Below are 16,054 nucleotides of genomic sequence, written 5' to 3' on the forward strand. Positions count from 1 at the left end.
TGATCCGGGTTAGTAATGTCGTGTGGGTAAAGTGTACCCCCTTTGCAGAGGTTATTAAACTGTTCGAACAGCCGTGCCCACGGTCATGGATGGATGTGAGGTGATTCCTAGCGTAGTTCTGTTTGACTACTGCATTGAGAAATTTGCTGTTGTGAAATGGGTTTGATGTTTGGAAAATCTACGGCTGATGGGATCAGCCAGGCCCGGGTGTCCGTTTGAAAGCTGTTGGCCGGGTGCAAATCTTGATCAACTCAAAAGACTAATACATTACACAAACTCCGACCGGACGACACACACTGTCTCATCTGTGTCGTTTGAGAAGCACTCACTTAGTTGTTTCAGGAAAGAGTTCAAATAAAATCAATTGCAAAAATAACAGCCTTTCCTTGAAGCCTGCATTAAACACTTATTTCCCATGGCTTGCTGAGTACTCCCGTACTCACCCTTGCTCTATATAAATAATCCCCCCCTAGTTGCTGAAGAAGACGAAGTGGATCCCGCCGACGAGGAGTTCTTCCAGGAGCAAGCCGGCTACGACAAGTTTTAGGGTTTCGGCCTAGTTCCCAAGTCGCGCCTGTGATGTGTGGTCCATGTCTTGGCTTCCGTTTCCCTTTTGTAATGCAGTTGTGAGCTCGGGATCTGTCCGCAGCCCAACATGATTATACTCCTACTCTATAATAAAGAGACCTCTGTTGCTATGATATTCTGTCTTCCTGTGATACTAGCACTGTTTCCTGGGACTGGTATCGATTAACAGGTTAATTTGGAGCGTCACGGGCTAGTTCCTCTCGGGACTAGTTCGGGGCGTGACAGGGATATAGGTTCTTAATAGTAAATTCTGGAGTAGCTGACATGTGTGTTGGTACAATTACTGAGTCCAGAGATGCTACATTTTTTGAGAATGAATTTCCTATGAAAAAAGCACCTAGCACTTCTAGTCAAGAACCTATTTTAACCCCTGAGCACTTTGCACCGATAGAACACATTGATCAAACGTCTGAGGGAAATCCTGAGGAGGAAAACATTGTAGATACTCGAAAGAGTAAAAGACAAAGGACTGCAAAATCCTTTGGTGATGACTACATTGTATACCTCGTGGATGACACTCCAAGAACCATAGAAGAAGCATATTCATCTCCTGATGCTGACTATTGGAAGGAAGCGATACGTAGTGAGATGGACTCGATTATGTCTATGGTACTTGGGAAGTCATCGAGCGTCCATATGGGTGCAAGCCTGTAGGATGCAAATGGGTTTTCAAGAAAAAGGTTAGGCCTGATGGAACAAATGAAAAGTACAAGGCAAGACTTGTGACCAAGGGTTATACCCAGAAGGAAGGCGGGGACTTTTTCGACACTTATTCACCAGTTGCTCACTTGACCACGATTCGAGTACTACTCGCTCTGGCAGCCTCGCATGGTCTTCTCATCCATCAGATGGATGTTAAGACAACTTTCCTCAATGGAGAGATGGAGGAGGAGATCTATATGGATCAACCAGATGTGTATGTACTAGAAGGTCAGGAGGGAATGATGTGCAAGCTGTTGAAGTCCTTATATGGTCTTAAACAAGCGCCTAAGCAATGGCATGAGAAGTTTGACAATACACTTACATCTGTTGGCTTTGTTGTGAATGAAGCTGACAAATGTGTGTACTATCGCTATGGTGGGGGAGAGGAAGTGATCTTGTGTTTATATGTCGATGACATATTGATGTTTGGGACCAACCTCAAGGACTTTTTGTTCAAAAGCTTTGAAATGAAGGATTTGGGAGTGGCTGATGTTATTCTTAACATTAAGCTACTGAGAGGAGATGAGGATGGGATTACATTTGTATAATCTCACTATGTAGACAAGGTCTTGAGTCGCTTTGGTTATAGTGACTACAAGCCAGCTCCTACTCCTTATGATCCCAGTGTGCTATTAAGGAAAAACCGAAGAATAGCAAGGGATCAACAAAGATACTCCCAGATCATTGGTTCATTGATGTACTTAGCTAGTGCAACGAGACCTGACATCTCATTTGCTGTGAGTAAGTTGAGCCGGTTCGTCTCAAATCCGGGACATGATCATTGGCATGGTCTAGAAAGAGTAATGCGCTATCTAAAAGGGACAATGAGCTATGGAATTCACTACGCCGAGTACCCAAAAATGCTGGAGGGCTATAGTGATTCAAACTGGATATCTGATGCTGATGAGATAAAGGCCACAAGTGGATATGTATTCACACTTGGAGGTGGCACTGTTTCCTGGAAGTCTTGCAAGCAGACCATCTTAACGAGGTCAATAATGGAAGCAGAACTCACAGCTTTAAATACTGCCACGGTTGAGGCCGAGTGGCTTCGTGAGCTCCTAATGGATTTGCCGGTGGTTGAAAAACCAGCACTAGCTATCTTGATAAACTGTGATAATCAAACGATGATTATTAACATGAACAGTTCGAAGGACAACATGAAGTCATCTAGGCATGCAAAGAGAAGACTGAAATCTGTCAGAAAGCTGAAAAACTCCGGAGTGATAGCATTGGACTATATCCAGACAACTAAAAATCTAGCAGATCAGTTTACTATGGGCCTATCGCGTAATGTGATAGACAGTGCATCGAGTGAGATGGGCTTGAGACCCACTTGAAGTTACACAATAGTGGTAGCCTGTCCTATGTGATCGGAGATCCTGTGAATTAGGATGGTGAAACAAGCTATTGGGTGGCTGGGAGGAGAGGCCCTTAAAATGGGCTCATTTCTCTGATGTACTTGTCTCCTTGTCTGTATGGCAGGTTGGTGCATACCTTTATGTGATCCGAGTGGCTTTTCTTAAAGTAGAGATGTTGGCCTACAGAACATCTTAGAAGGAACACACCTATATGCGTATGCGTCTGACTGCTAGTCATAGTCTATGAGATTTGGGTGATCTTTAGAAACTCATGAAGAGGCCTGGAGTATGACTTATATGCTTCAAACCGAGAGGATGCTTTAGTCACAGTCTATGAGATTTGGGTGATCTTTAGAAACTCATGAAGAGGCTTGGAGTATGACTTATATGCTTCAAACCGAGAGGATGCTTTAGTAGCCTAGTACCAGTAAAGGGCTTTGGTGAAGCTTGTTCACACAAAACTGTCCATTCAGGGCATAGTCGATTGGTTAGTTGTGGATAAGTGTAGCCTCTGTTCAAGGTGGATGTTCAACTTAACAGTCTCCATTAGAAAATACGAGTATATCAAAACAACAGTGGAGCTGAGAGCATTTCTCGTGCGCCGTGAAATATTGGTGGGGATTGTTGGATTTATTTGTGTTTGGCATATTTATTTTCAATTAAATCTATAATATTCAAGGCGCACGTTAAATGCTGATGAATTACCGGACATGATGTGTGAAAGGTTTCTGTTCAAGAATTGATAATTCAATTAACATGGAGGATTGATGACTCAATTAGAGAGCAATATAAATCATGACTATTACTGTTGATTGATGGTGTTAATTTGGCAAATTAACAACGTCCATTACCAGTAACTTATGCTGTTCAATGGGGGTAATGGTGTTTCGGTTTCAACATCATCTCCTTTACCTTTGTACGCATATAATCAGAGAAGGAGCTAGCTCCTGGACATATGCAACAAAAACACATCACTCCACCCTCTGCTGCTGGAGCACTACTGCATTCTCATCGCTAGTTTCTGCGCGCAAAGAACCAGCGAGAGCAGGCCTCCGAAACCACGCCCCACTGCAACGTTTGCACGGACGGGCGAGCGATCAGGTTTTTAGGGAGCGCAAGGCGCGACTGCTCACTGTTCGTTTGGTTCATCTTCTTCTTGGTGCTGTTTGCGAGAGCAAGAACTGCATCCACGATGGCAACCAATGGCGAGAAAGGCGGCACCGACGGAGCGGAGAACATCAACACCAATAGAGGCAACAACAACAATAATGCCTCGTCCTCAGGAGCGTTCTCTGGGTATATTACTCTAATTACCTTAGTGTTAAACATGTTACTAGATTATGCTATTTTTATTAGTAGCATGTTCATGATTAGCACTATCATTGGATCATTTCGGTTTTCACATGTCATGTTTATTATCTTGTTTTTCTGGATTAAAATATGCCGAATTATGACCATATTTCCAACAGGTGGACTGGTAGCCACGGTGAACGAGTGGCCAGATACTCTCAGAGTACGAGGAGGACGGAGGAAGGAGATTTAGTGGGAGGCAGAAGCGCTGTGGGTGCGGCAGCTGTAGAGGCGACGGAGAATGAGGGAAAAGAGTTGGTTGTGTGTCGGGTAGAAGATACCGATGATGACTTAAAGAACAGAGCAAGGGCCAGCTGTTTTGGCTCACCTCCATCTCTAAAAGTGCCCTTTTTTAAACCCGCTACTTTTATACCACCAATAGGTGCCGGTCTAATAGAAAACCCACTACTTATTTTATTAGTTGCCGGCTCATGAATAAATTGGCACCTATAAGGCATTAGAGGTACCGGTTTTCAGCTTTAGACCCAAGTGAGGGGTTGGGATAGGTGGCAAAGTCTTAGGTGCTCATTTTAAATGAACTAACATCTATGAAGCCAGTCCCTATGTGGTGAAGCCTTATAGGTACCGGTTTTAATTGAACATGCACCTATGAAGCCAGTCTCTATGTGGTGTTATGTGGTAGTTAAATGTGCTTATGCCATTAGTAAGAAAACAGTTCGGATTGTAACAATTGTTGCTTGTGTTTGAGGGCACGTAATACCATCACCCCTCGCCAATTTTCCAAATAGTCCTGCAATTTAGCAAGAGGAATGCAGAGCTTAGCCAGCCCTTTTTGTCAAGGTGAGAACGAGCCCCACATGAACGGACAACAGCGGCACCAACCTATGCAGTACAGGGAGCCTTTTGTTTCGACTGTGTTCTGATTATCTTAATTGTGCAGGAGTTCGCTTTCAACTGTTACCCACTGGTGCACCAAAATTTTCGGAAATCCTGAGGACCATGTCACTGCGCGATTCCAGATGCTTCCCATATCTAATGTTTCTTGAAACTCAGCACCGAAAACATTGCAATGTACCAGTGGGTGCTGGAATCGTAAGAAACCAGTTCTATGTTTGAGCACAGGAATTCACTTGGTAAAATTCAGTCCTAAACTGATGCTATTTTCTAGTAAGGTCACTCATATCCTGTGGTGGGTTTGGAGCTCTATATAAAGGAGGTTTGGGGATGCTAGGATGTGTCGGTGACTTATATACACCAACAAATTTACTATTCCTCCAGATATTGATTACCAATGCCAGGAAGTAAATAGAGAAATATGTGGTTGTGACTCGTACGCTCACCAAAGGACTGATAAAAGAGAATTAGGAGCACAGCAAGAAATAAAAAACTGATCTGTTGCGTTACTCTACACTGTCTTTCGAGATTTTGCATTTTGCTTCAGTGTCATATATAGCTGTGTTGTGGAAAATTATAGGTGCCATAATTTCCTTTTTGGATGATAGAAATCTGTCTAGACTGTACACCAAGGATGTATTGGGACATCCTACTGTATGATTCTATTTCCAGTTTTTGTCTGAGAATTCTGGACCAATAATGTTCTTAGAGAAACCGAACTTTTGGACAAATTTTCGATACAATTTGTTTTCGTCATTATACAGTACATTAGCTGAGACTAGCTTCATGTCTGGTTTGGAGGAAAGAAGTGGCAAGCAAAATACCTAATCTAATCAAAGTCGAACGTTCATGAATAATTAATTTATAAGCGGAACGTTCATGAGCGAGAAATACACAGCTGCATTCGAAGTATATATGCCAGGAAGAAGGCCAATCATGGTTCTCTAAGCCACACAGTGGACTTATCCCATTAAACCAATGAGAATAACATATAGTTAAGAGTTCAGAATTACATAGTAATAATTCTGGAATTGATGTGTGTTTTGAGAGATCGAGTTTGTTTTAGACCTTATAATACATTATTGCTGAAAAACTTAAATCATTCATGCCCCTGTGTTGTGAGCGACACAGTATATGGACTGTCCAGGTCTGATGATCGGTGGGCAGGCAAATCTACCCCTACTCTATCCTATAGTTGAACAAATGGTTTTACTCATTCATTATGTCACACATCCAATGATCAAATTCACAGGATGAGTTACCTCCAACCGCTCCGCACCTCCCTCCAGATCCACCCGCACCTGCTCCACGTTGCGCCTCTCTCCTGCACCTCCCTCCCATCCGCCGCCCAGATCGCGCCTCCCAACCGTGCCGACTCTGCCCTCTTTCTCTCCCTCGACGCCCACCGATCCCGGCTCGCCGGCAGCGGGGTGCAGGCGGCCCCGATGCACCCGGTGAACGAGCCCTGCCTGGCGGCGTCCGCGTCGGTCTCGGGGCCCTCCGCACGCGGCCGGCGCCTCTCGGGGATGGTCTCCGGCCTCGACCACGGCCTCCTCAACTCATCCCGCGCTGGCCCACTCCAGCGCGTGTGTTCGTGGAACTCGAGGACCTCGACACCGCCGCCTTCGAGTCGCCGACCGCCGAGGTGGAGGCGGCGGCCAAGTGCCCGCAGTCGGTCATGCGGTCTGCCGACGAGTTCCATGGGAGGGGCCGCGTGGTGGAGCTGCCGTGCGGGTTGACGCTGGGGTCCCACATCACCGTGGTCGCGACGCCACGGCCGGTGCACGCCGAGGGTGACCCTCAGATCGCGGTGCTGAGGGAGGGGGAGCAACCTATCATGGTGTCGCAGGTAATGATGGAGCTTCAGCGGCGAAAGACCGTCGACAGCGAGGACCCGCTGCGCGTCCTCCACTTCAACCCATGCCTTCGCGGCGACTGGAGCGGCAGGCCATTGATTGAGCACAACACCTGCTACCGAATGCAGTGGGGCACCCCGCTCCGCTGTGAGGGCTGGAAGTCCCACTCTGATGAGGAGACCGGTTGGGGACCCCTGCAATTCCATTTTGATTATGTTAGTTCAGGTGAATTCTATGAAATTTGTTGATCAAGTGAATAATTTTTTTAGTGTGATAAATGGATTCTAGACGCGGATAAACCCGAGCTGATGAACTTTCTTTATCCGTGCATGGCCGAAAAGAAGTGAATGTGCAGTTGAAAAAGGAAGCAGAATTTTTTTGGGACATTGTTTTTGTGCCGTTCCTGGACAACTATGATTTAGTTGTTTTGAAGACTCTTGCAATATGTGAATATGGGGTATGCCAACAAGTTTCTTGCTCAAACTGATTCTTATTTAATGATCTATAAACTGTAGCTGTTATTTTCATATTTTCTGCCTGGTTGACTTGTCTGCTCAGGTTCATGCTGTCTCTGCTAGGTATGTAGTGAAGTGCGGTGATGATACTTTTGTCAGACTTGATTCAATAATAACTGAAGTCAACAAGGTACAAAGTGCCAGAAGCCTCCACATAGGAAATATCAACTTCCATCACAGGCCGCTACGCCATGGGAAATGGGCTGTAACTTATGAGGTAAAGCATATGTATTTTTTTTTTATGGTGGTTGTCAGATAATATTGCGTATGCACCTTTTGTCATCGTTTCTTCTATTTGCTTGAAATGTACAAGCTAATTACTTTAGTCATGAGTGATTGACTCCATTAGAAGAATAACTTGGTTATGGATATGTACTACTAATGTTACTCTCGAAGTCCAAACATTGTTCATAGTAAAAAAACTGAAAATATGTGTTTTATTGATGCTTATTATAGTCGCAATTGATATTTGCAACTTTTTTTTCTCTATTTTTGCTGTGTGCTGTCTCTGAATTTCCAGTTATCTTCAAAGTTTTGAAGACTGAAACCACTGTATACCTCTGTAGATATCAAAATCTTTGCATAAATTTTTATTTTTTTCTACTGTTTTATACAAACCAGTGTGAAGAACAATAACTTCCTGCAAGTGATGAAAGGTCCTTTTAAGGTGTACACAATCGAAGATCTGAGATATCAATCTTTGTTGGTTATTTTTAACATCCTTAGTTATCTATCTGTGTTGTCAGTAGAATTGTTTTTCAATCAGTTAGGCATTTAGGTTATGTCATGTTTTAGTTTTTTTCCCTAGCAACCCTACTAGACTGGATAATTCTAATCTTGCTTATCAACATCACAGGAGTGGCCGGAGGTCTATCCACAGTATGCAAATGGTCCTGGATATGTTATATCTTCTGATATTGCTGGTGCCATTGTGTCGGAATTCAGAGACCAAAAACTGAGTGTACTATCTTATAGAGTAGCTTTCTGTAAAAAAATTTCCGTTACTCTGCGCACCAACTGTCCTTTTATTAGTACATATGCAGTATGGGCGTGCCCTCCTGTTTTCCCCTAAAAAGGAGAGTACCTTAATTATCACTTTGAACAATTGGTTTAAAAAGCATAAAAATATATATATAGGAAGAAAGAGACAATAGATTAACTTCACCAAATGAACTGTATATGATTCTTCTTCCATGACAATTTAGTAATGACCAATAAGAACCTTCCCTCATTTGGTACTCCCTCCGTTTCAGGTTATAAAAGGACATGAAGGAAGAGTAACTGAAGAAACTCAAGAAAGAGTAAATGTATTGTGTTTTAATAATTTAAGACTTAATTTGAACTAATTGTACTACATTTTGATAATTTAAGATGTAACTGTACTTTTGTGCTTGAGTTTTTTATTTTGGTTTGCTGTGGGCACATCCGGGATGAAAATCCTAGGTTCGCCATCACCGACCAATACAAGTCTTTTCTGCACATTTTGTCCTCACTCGTGCGCACCCGGTACTTTTGTGCTTGAGTTTTCTATTTTGGTTTGTTGTGGGCACATCCGGGATGAAAATCCTGGGTTCGCCATCACAGACCAATACAAGTCTTTTCTGCACATTTTGTCCTCACTCGTGCGCACCCGGGAAGAATTTCCAGGCCGGTCACCCATCCCAAATTGCTCTAGGACAAGCACGCTTCCGAAAAAGAAGTTACAACTTGTTGATATGAGTATTCTATAATACTCATATCAACAAGTTGCAATTTTTTTTCGGAATCCGATTTCCAAAGAACTCCAGGGTTAAGCGTGCTTGGCCTGGAGTAATTTGGGATGGGTGACCGACCAGGAAATTCTTCCCGAGTGCGCACGAGTGAGGACAAAGTGTGCAGAAAAGACTTGTGTTGGTCTATGAGGGCAGTCTATGACCTATGAAAGCTGTCAAATGTAAGCGGGCCGGGCCTAGGAGAGGCGGGTTGTTACAGCCAATGATCGGGACAAGCGCAACAGGATGCGGGCGGCCTTCGTGCAGGGAGGGCCGGGCCTGGGAGAGGCGGGTCGTTACAGCCAATGATCGGGACAAGCGCAACAGGAGGCGGGCGGCCTTCGAGCAGGGAGAGGCGGGTCGTTACAGCCACTGGTCGGGACAAGCGCGACAGGAGGCGGGCGGCCTTCGTGCAGGTCACAAGCAGTGTAGTAGCGCCTCGGCGGGCGGCGGCAGTTCGATGCCTGCCTGGACTGGCATCTTCCCGATGCGGACGACAATGGGTGCGTCCCTGCTCGTGATTCGTCGCTGACATGACGAACGGATTCCACGCCGCCGGCCACTGCATCGCAATTTCTCAACTGTGCTTCTTTCTGCAGCTTTCTGATTTTTCCTTATAATGTCATATACTAATGTCATATACTCCATGTCAATTACCTTGTGCATAACGTACTATTTCATCCCAATAGTGTTTTTTTACATGTCATTGATTTCAGTGGATTGTGATATCATGAGGACACTACCATGAAATTCAGCTCATGTGGTGTAAGTATTCATTCATGTTTATTAGAGAAAACCATTGTTCATTCATTAAAAACTGAAAATCATTGTATGGAGTTAAAAGTTTCAGAATCTTTTGGAGGCATGCATTACTGTTAAAGGGATGGAATAATGAGAGTCTATTGTTGAAATTAAATTGAGCTCACATTCCTCTTTTATCCCTGAATTTTGAAGACTACTGACTACAGATCATGCAAACATAATTTCCTATGCAACACAATGCAGCCATTAGTATTTTTATTGGATCTTTTATGTTCATAAAAGATGTTTTTTTTTCTTAAGTCAGCCAGAGGATGAGATTGGAATGATCGGTCCAGTCTTGCAGGTTGTATTCAAGGAGGACTCTAGGATTGATGGACGTGGTGGATAAAGCAAGCTAAGTTTTAATAAATTTTGAATAAATATGAATGCTTAGTTTAGTTCTGATTGATCAAGAGAAGCACACACTGCATTTGTAAGTGTGAGAACACATGTTTTGCTTTATTGAGTTTTCAAGTCAACGTGGAAATTATAGTTTCACAGTAACTGATGTGTGTAGTACTGACTTCAAGGAAAATGCATTCTCTTTATATATGTATAAGCCTTTCCCTGGATGATTTAATGGATCAATTAATGATAATGTATATTGGATCACACTTCTCTCTTTTTATCTCTTACTGGTGTCAGAGTTATCTCTTACAATTGTTCTTATATACCGTTCATGATAGTATACTTGTCCACTGTAGTTGTAAGGTTAGCTTTTTCTGCGGGTTAATTATTGGATTCGATGTCCAGAAAAAACTACAAGGCCCCCTCCAACAACTATTTGCATGAATTTCCTTTAGAAGAATTGGTTCTTGCCTTCTAGGCATAATTTATAGCAAATTTAAATAGATATTTTCTGCATGTTCAACTTCTTAATTGATTGAATAGTTGCTGGAAAAAGGTAAAAACAGGGACAAAAGGAGGTCCCAATGTTTCTACGGACGCAATATTGCCATACTGAAATCTGCTTTGTGTAAAAACTTTTTCAATCTAACTATAATTGTGCATTATTATCAACCAAATGAAGAGAGGGTGGAACCTAGAGTTTCATGAGGTAGATATTTTACGTGTCGATCAAGTCAGCTAAAAGTTGATATTCATGGCCTTCCATTGAAAAGTTTGACTCACTAATATGATAATATTTGGTCCCAGCCTATTCTGCTCCAAGCTTAGTAAATTGGGTTTCACTGATTTGTAATTTATTATTTAACTTTTCAGCTTTTAATTGAATGTCTTGTACTGAATCACGTAATTTTTATGTCTTGTACTGAGGGAGGGGGAGCAATCGATCATGGTGACGCAGTTCATGATGGAGCTTCAGGGGCTAAAGACCGTCGACAGCGAGTACCCGCTGCGCATCCTCCACTTCAACACATGCATCCGCGGCGACTGGAGCGGCAGGCCAGTGATTGAGCAGAACACCTACTACCGAATGCAGTGGGGCACCCCGCTCCGCCGTGAGGGCTGGAAGTCCCACTCTGATGAGGAGACCGGTTGGGGACCCCTGCAATTCCATTTTGATTATTTTACTTCAGGTGAATTCTGTGAAATTTGTTGGGCGAGTGAATAATTTTTGATGTGTGCGAACTGAATTCTGGATGCGGAGGTGAGCCGGCGTCGAAGGTGAGCCAGCGGTGAAGATGATGTCGCCATCAGGAATGGCGGCGGAGTACACCAACCGTGGAGGCAAGTAGACCGGTTGGCAGCAAACGAACCGGTCGGCGGTGAAAATCATGACACCAATAAGCTATGGCGGAGTCGCGTAGTCGTGGAGAGGAAAAAAGCCAGTCGAAGGCTGCCAGCGATGAAGATAGTGACGCCCATCAATAGTGGTAGTGGCGTAGGCGAGCCATAAAGGCGAGGGCACCAGTCAACAGCAGACGAAGCGACCAATGGTGAAGACGATGACGCCCATCAGCGGTGGCGAAATTCACCAACCGTGGCAGTGAAGAAACCACTCGGCGACAGATAAGACGGTCGGCTGGGAAGACAATGATGCCAATCAATGGTGTCGAAAACATACAGCCATGAAGGCGAAGAAACCAATCGTCAGACAAGGCGGGTGATGGCGGTGAAGACGGAGACGCTCGCTGGTGGTGGCATAATAGGCCAACCGTGGAGGCGAGGGCACCAGTCAGCGACAGAGGCAAGCCGGCAGTGATGTTCTGACTGATCCATTCTCGAAGCGTAGGAGATAAGCATATAGCCATGAATCCCTACTATGTACATCTAGAATTGGATCCCACAGAATAAACATGTAGGATAAGTAGTATCCGATGTAAATACAATACTTGAGAAAAATTCAAGCATTTTAAAATGTTTATAAATATGTTTTTCTCCACTTGTCAATTTTGATTTCCCCGAGCAGATGACTCCTCACGTTTAAACATTCTGCTCAACTAGATATAGTCCCCAAGCACTGGGAGTCGGCTGAAGCACTTCCCAGACATGCATATGAATGACATTATTTCTTCATTAATGGAACAAAGTTTCATGGATCAGAATTTATTACTCGGGTACTTTTGCAACTGCTAAGAGCAGAAATAAATTTTCTTATCTCTATGCTTTTGATTTCTTCCAAGTAATACTTAGCACCTTGTGTTATAAAGTCCATCCAATGAGCCCCCAGGTGCTAGGAATCGACCCAAAGACAACTATCCATTGACAAACTAAACGGAAAGCATCAGGAATATGATAGACACTTTATTTTATTTTACTTGATAGGCACTTTATTTTACTCGGATTATTTTACAAGCAATCAAGATAAATATTATGAATATGATAGACCTACATAACTTGATAGGCACTGACTCACTACTCAATGGAGAATCAATTGATGTAGTGAGGCAGAGAAGAAGGAAAATATCATACAGAATAAAATTAATAATGACTTAGCTTTTTAGTATCCCCTCAGTTACGACAAAGGTGGCCGATGTGGGAACAAGATCGTCCATACATGGCGACGAAAACACCAGTCAGCAGTAGCGGAAGCAAACAAGAGGTGAAGATGAGGACGCCTATCAACGGCGGCGGCACAGGCCACCCCTTAAGGCGATGTCACATAGTCGGCGGTAGACAAGGCAGCCATTGGTGAAGACGACGATGCCCATTAGCAGAGGCGGAGTACACCAACCGTAGAGGTGAGTAGACCACTCAGCGGCGACGCAAGTAGCTAGCGGTGAAAGCGAAGACGCCCATCAACGGTGGCGGAGTCCGCCAACCGTATAGGCGAAAACACCAGACGACGGCACTACTGAGTCGATTGAGGACTCCGTAGATTAGAAATCAATCCAATAAATAATGCTTGTTCATTGGATTATTTATTGGAAATCTGAGTTTAGAAATCTGAGATTAGAAATCAATCTAATAAATAATACTAAATTGCAAGGGAAATAAACTCTAGTGATGTAGGAGTTTAACACCTGCAAGCAACCAGGAGCTCCGTAGAACTCGGGCAACCATGTGCACGATGATCGAAACTTGGACATGAAGTCGTGCGATGTTAACTCACCGCAACAAGTTCATGCATTTAAAAGAAGACCAAGATATTAGGCGAGAGCATATATATACTGATATACATACATACATACATACATACATACATACATATATATATATATATATATATATATATATATATATATATATATAAATACTAGCATAAGTGCCCATGTGTTGCAACAGGAAGTGTACAGACTAGAAAATTGAGGAAAAGTTAAGAGAAAATTATATAATGTAATTAATTAAAATATAAATTTGCTGAAATATTTAGTATTTTTAAGTAGGTAGGTGTATAATTAAATCAATTTATAAGTAAATCAGGTGTGAGAAATAAAATGACATGGTTAAATTTAGTTTTATTAAATTCTAGCAAATTTTTAATAATACAAACATCATTTAACAATTATTTAATTGGCAAAAGGAATAAAATCCTCCCTTCTAGATTTGGGCCGAATATATAAAAGTTTATAGTCCCTCCCTTTGTCTATTCTATGTGTCTGGCCTGTTTCCTTTCTCCGTTGAAGTCCATTTTGCATCCTCCATTCGATGGCCCAATAGGCCGGCGGCCCGATACGGGTGCATCTGGAGCCGTCCGATTGAATGGATGGTCCAGATTAATCCTAACCTAAATAAATATACCCAAACTCTAACTCTAACCCTAGGATTCATTTCCCCCCTCCCCCCGTCCCCAATCTCCCCCGAGCGACGACAGCGGCGATGCCCCCTCCCCCGAGCAGCTGCGGCGGCGTGGAGCAACGACCGGCGAGCGGCGCCCCCGATCCCCTCTCTCAATGAGACGGCGGCGCACCCCCCCTCCCCCTCCTCCTCTCCCTGTCGCCTCAGTGGCGGCAGGTTGGTGGCCGCCACGGCGGATCCGAGGGTGGGGGCAGCGTCGGCAGTGGCTCCCTCCACCCCCTCTAGCATCCCTCCCGCGGTAGATCCGCCGGTGGTGGTGGCGGCGGCTGTGGGCTGATACGGCGGCGGCGCCTCTCTCCTCGCCTCTCGCCTCCCTCCTGCCCCAGATCCGGTGGCGATGGCGGTGTCGGCGCGTCAGTGGGTTGGTCCATCAGCGGTGGTTGTGGCCGCGGGCCAGCGTCGGCTCCCTTCTCCCCTCTCGCCTCCCTCCCGCCCTAGATCCGACGGCGATGGATTCGGCGGCGGCCACGGATGGATCTAGCAGCGGCGACGACGGCCGAGGGTGGATCCGGCGGTAATTTCTGGGCATGACAGGAGTGAAATTTTGTGATGTATGTATGTTGGATGATTATTTTTGTAATTTTGTGATGATTGTGGTTGATTTTTTGGGCAAAGATTGGTTGAATTTTGTTTTTTTTTCTTGCGGTGTGTTCATCCGATTTAGTTGTGCCGATTTTGGGATGTGTTTTCCCTGTATTCGATTCTTAGTGCAATAGGGATTACGGGGGTTTTGAAGGCGCAACGCATGGGACGAAGGTGCCTTTCGTCCCACTTGTGACCATAAGAAAAATCCGAATATTTATATTAGTTATAGATAGATATAACAGCTGTATGTGCATGCGTGAGGAAGATTGATCGATGCTTGGGCCATGAGCATATGTAAAGCTTCTCCCTGTTGGTTGATGTGCTTCAAGTCAGCACGTGTTCCCTCCATGTGATTGGCCGATCCGGCTAGTCCGCGTGCAGAGAAGGACAACATGCATGCATGATAGGGATTCGAGGCGAGAATTAGCAGCTGGCGTCAACAGTGTAAGGGCGACGACTCCGTCTCAGATTCTCCCAGAACATGAAGCAACTAAATACCATGAGGTCAATCTGTAACTAAAAATTTATCTAACAAGAACATTGGTTTGATTGGAATGACATACCCGATATCGATTTGATCAGAAGATGGTGTCGACGGCGGTAGAATCCATAAAACTCGAGCGAGGATGATGCCGGTGACTCAGGTTGATTTCATCACACTTCTTAAGAAGAAACTCAATCGGCGTTTCCTCTACCTTACCACCCTCGCGTTGCGCCTTCAAAACCACTACTACATGAATGATTTTCCTGGAAAGAGACCCTTTTAGATTGCGTGCGGGTGGTAACTCAGCCCGCACGGAAAAAACGGCTTATTTCCGCATGCGATCTATTTAAGAGGACCGTACGGGAAAATCGATTTCCCCGTGCGGTCCTCTTAAATAGACCGCACGCGAAAATGAATCGATTTTCCCGTGCGGGCCTATTAAGAGAGCCGCACACAGAAATAGTACTCCCGCTTTATTCTCTTTTTCTTATCTTTATGTGCGAGTCCTCTCTTCTCTCCCACGCCTCACTTATCTCTCTCTCACACATCTCTTCTCTCCCACGACTATGCGAGTCCTCGCTTCGGTGACGGCAGCAGCTTTGGCGACGGCGGCGCGCGGCGATAGCGGCGGCGCGGCAGCTGTCGGTGTTTGCACGCGGCAGCCTCAGCTCCACGCGGCAGCGGTGGAGGCGTGGGATCCAGCGGCCGGCCGCCCTCCTCCCGCACGGGATACCATACTCCTATTTAGGGATAGTATCATCCGGATGTTGTATTGATCTGACGATCTCATCTGTGAATCAGCTCCCAAAGGGGCGTCCAGCCCTCCTTATATAGGCGAAGGAGCAATCTTACAAGATAGAAGCTAATATATCCCCATACGATTTAAGTTTCCTATATCTAATCTACAATCTTAATCGACCAAGATTACTGGCCGTTCCTTGATACACAAGTAAATGTAATATTCGAGTCCTACTCTTATATATGATATATCCGGTGTAACCAATTA

The 16,054-nt window shown here is 44.4% G+C and overlaps 1 pseudogene; it reads left to right on the forward strand.

Annotated features, from left to right (window-relative positions):
- Positions 1 to 6,094: 6,094 nt before the first annotated feature.
- Positions 6,095 to 8,906, forward strand: LOC127756641 (hydroxyproline O-galactosyltransferase GALT6-like; annotated as a pseudogene).
- The last annotated feature ends 7,148 nt before the right edge of the window (positions 8,907 to 16,054 follow it).

Source organism: Oryza glaberrima, chromosome 12, assembly GCF_000147395.1.
Source record: "Oryza glaberrima chromosome 12, OglaRS2, whole genome shotgun sequence".
Classification (NCBI taxonomy): domain Eukaryota; kingdom Viridiplantae; phylum Streptophyta; class Magnoliopsida; order Poales; family Poaceae; genus Oryza; species Oryza glaberrima.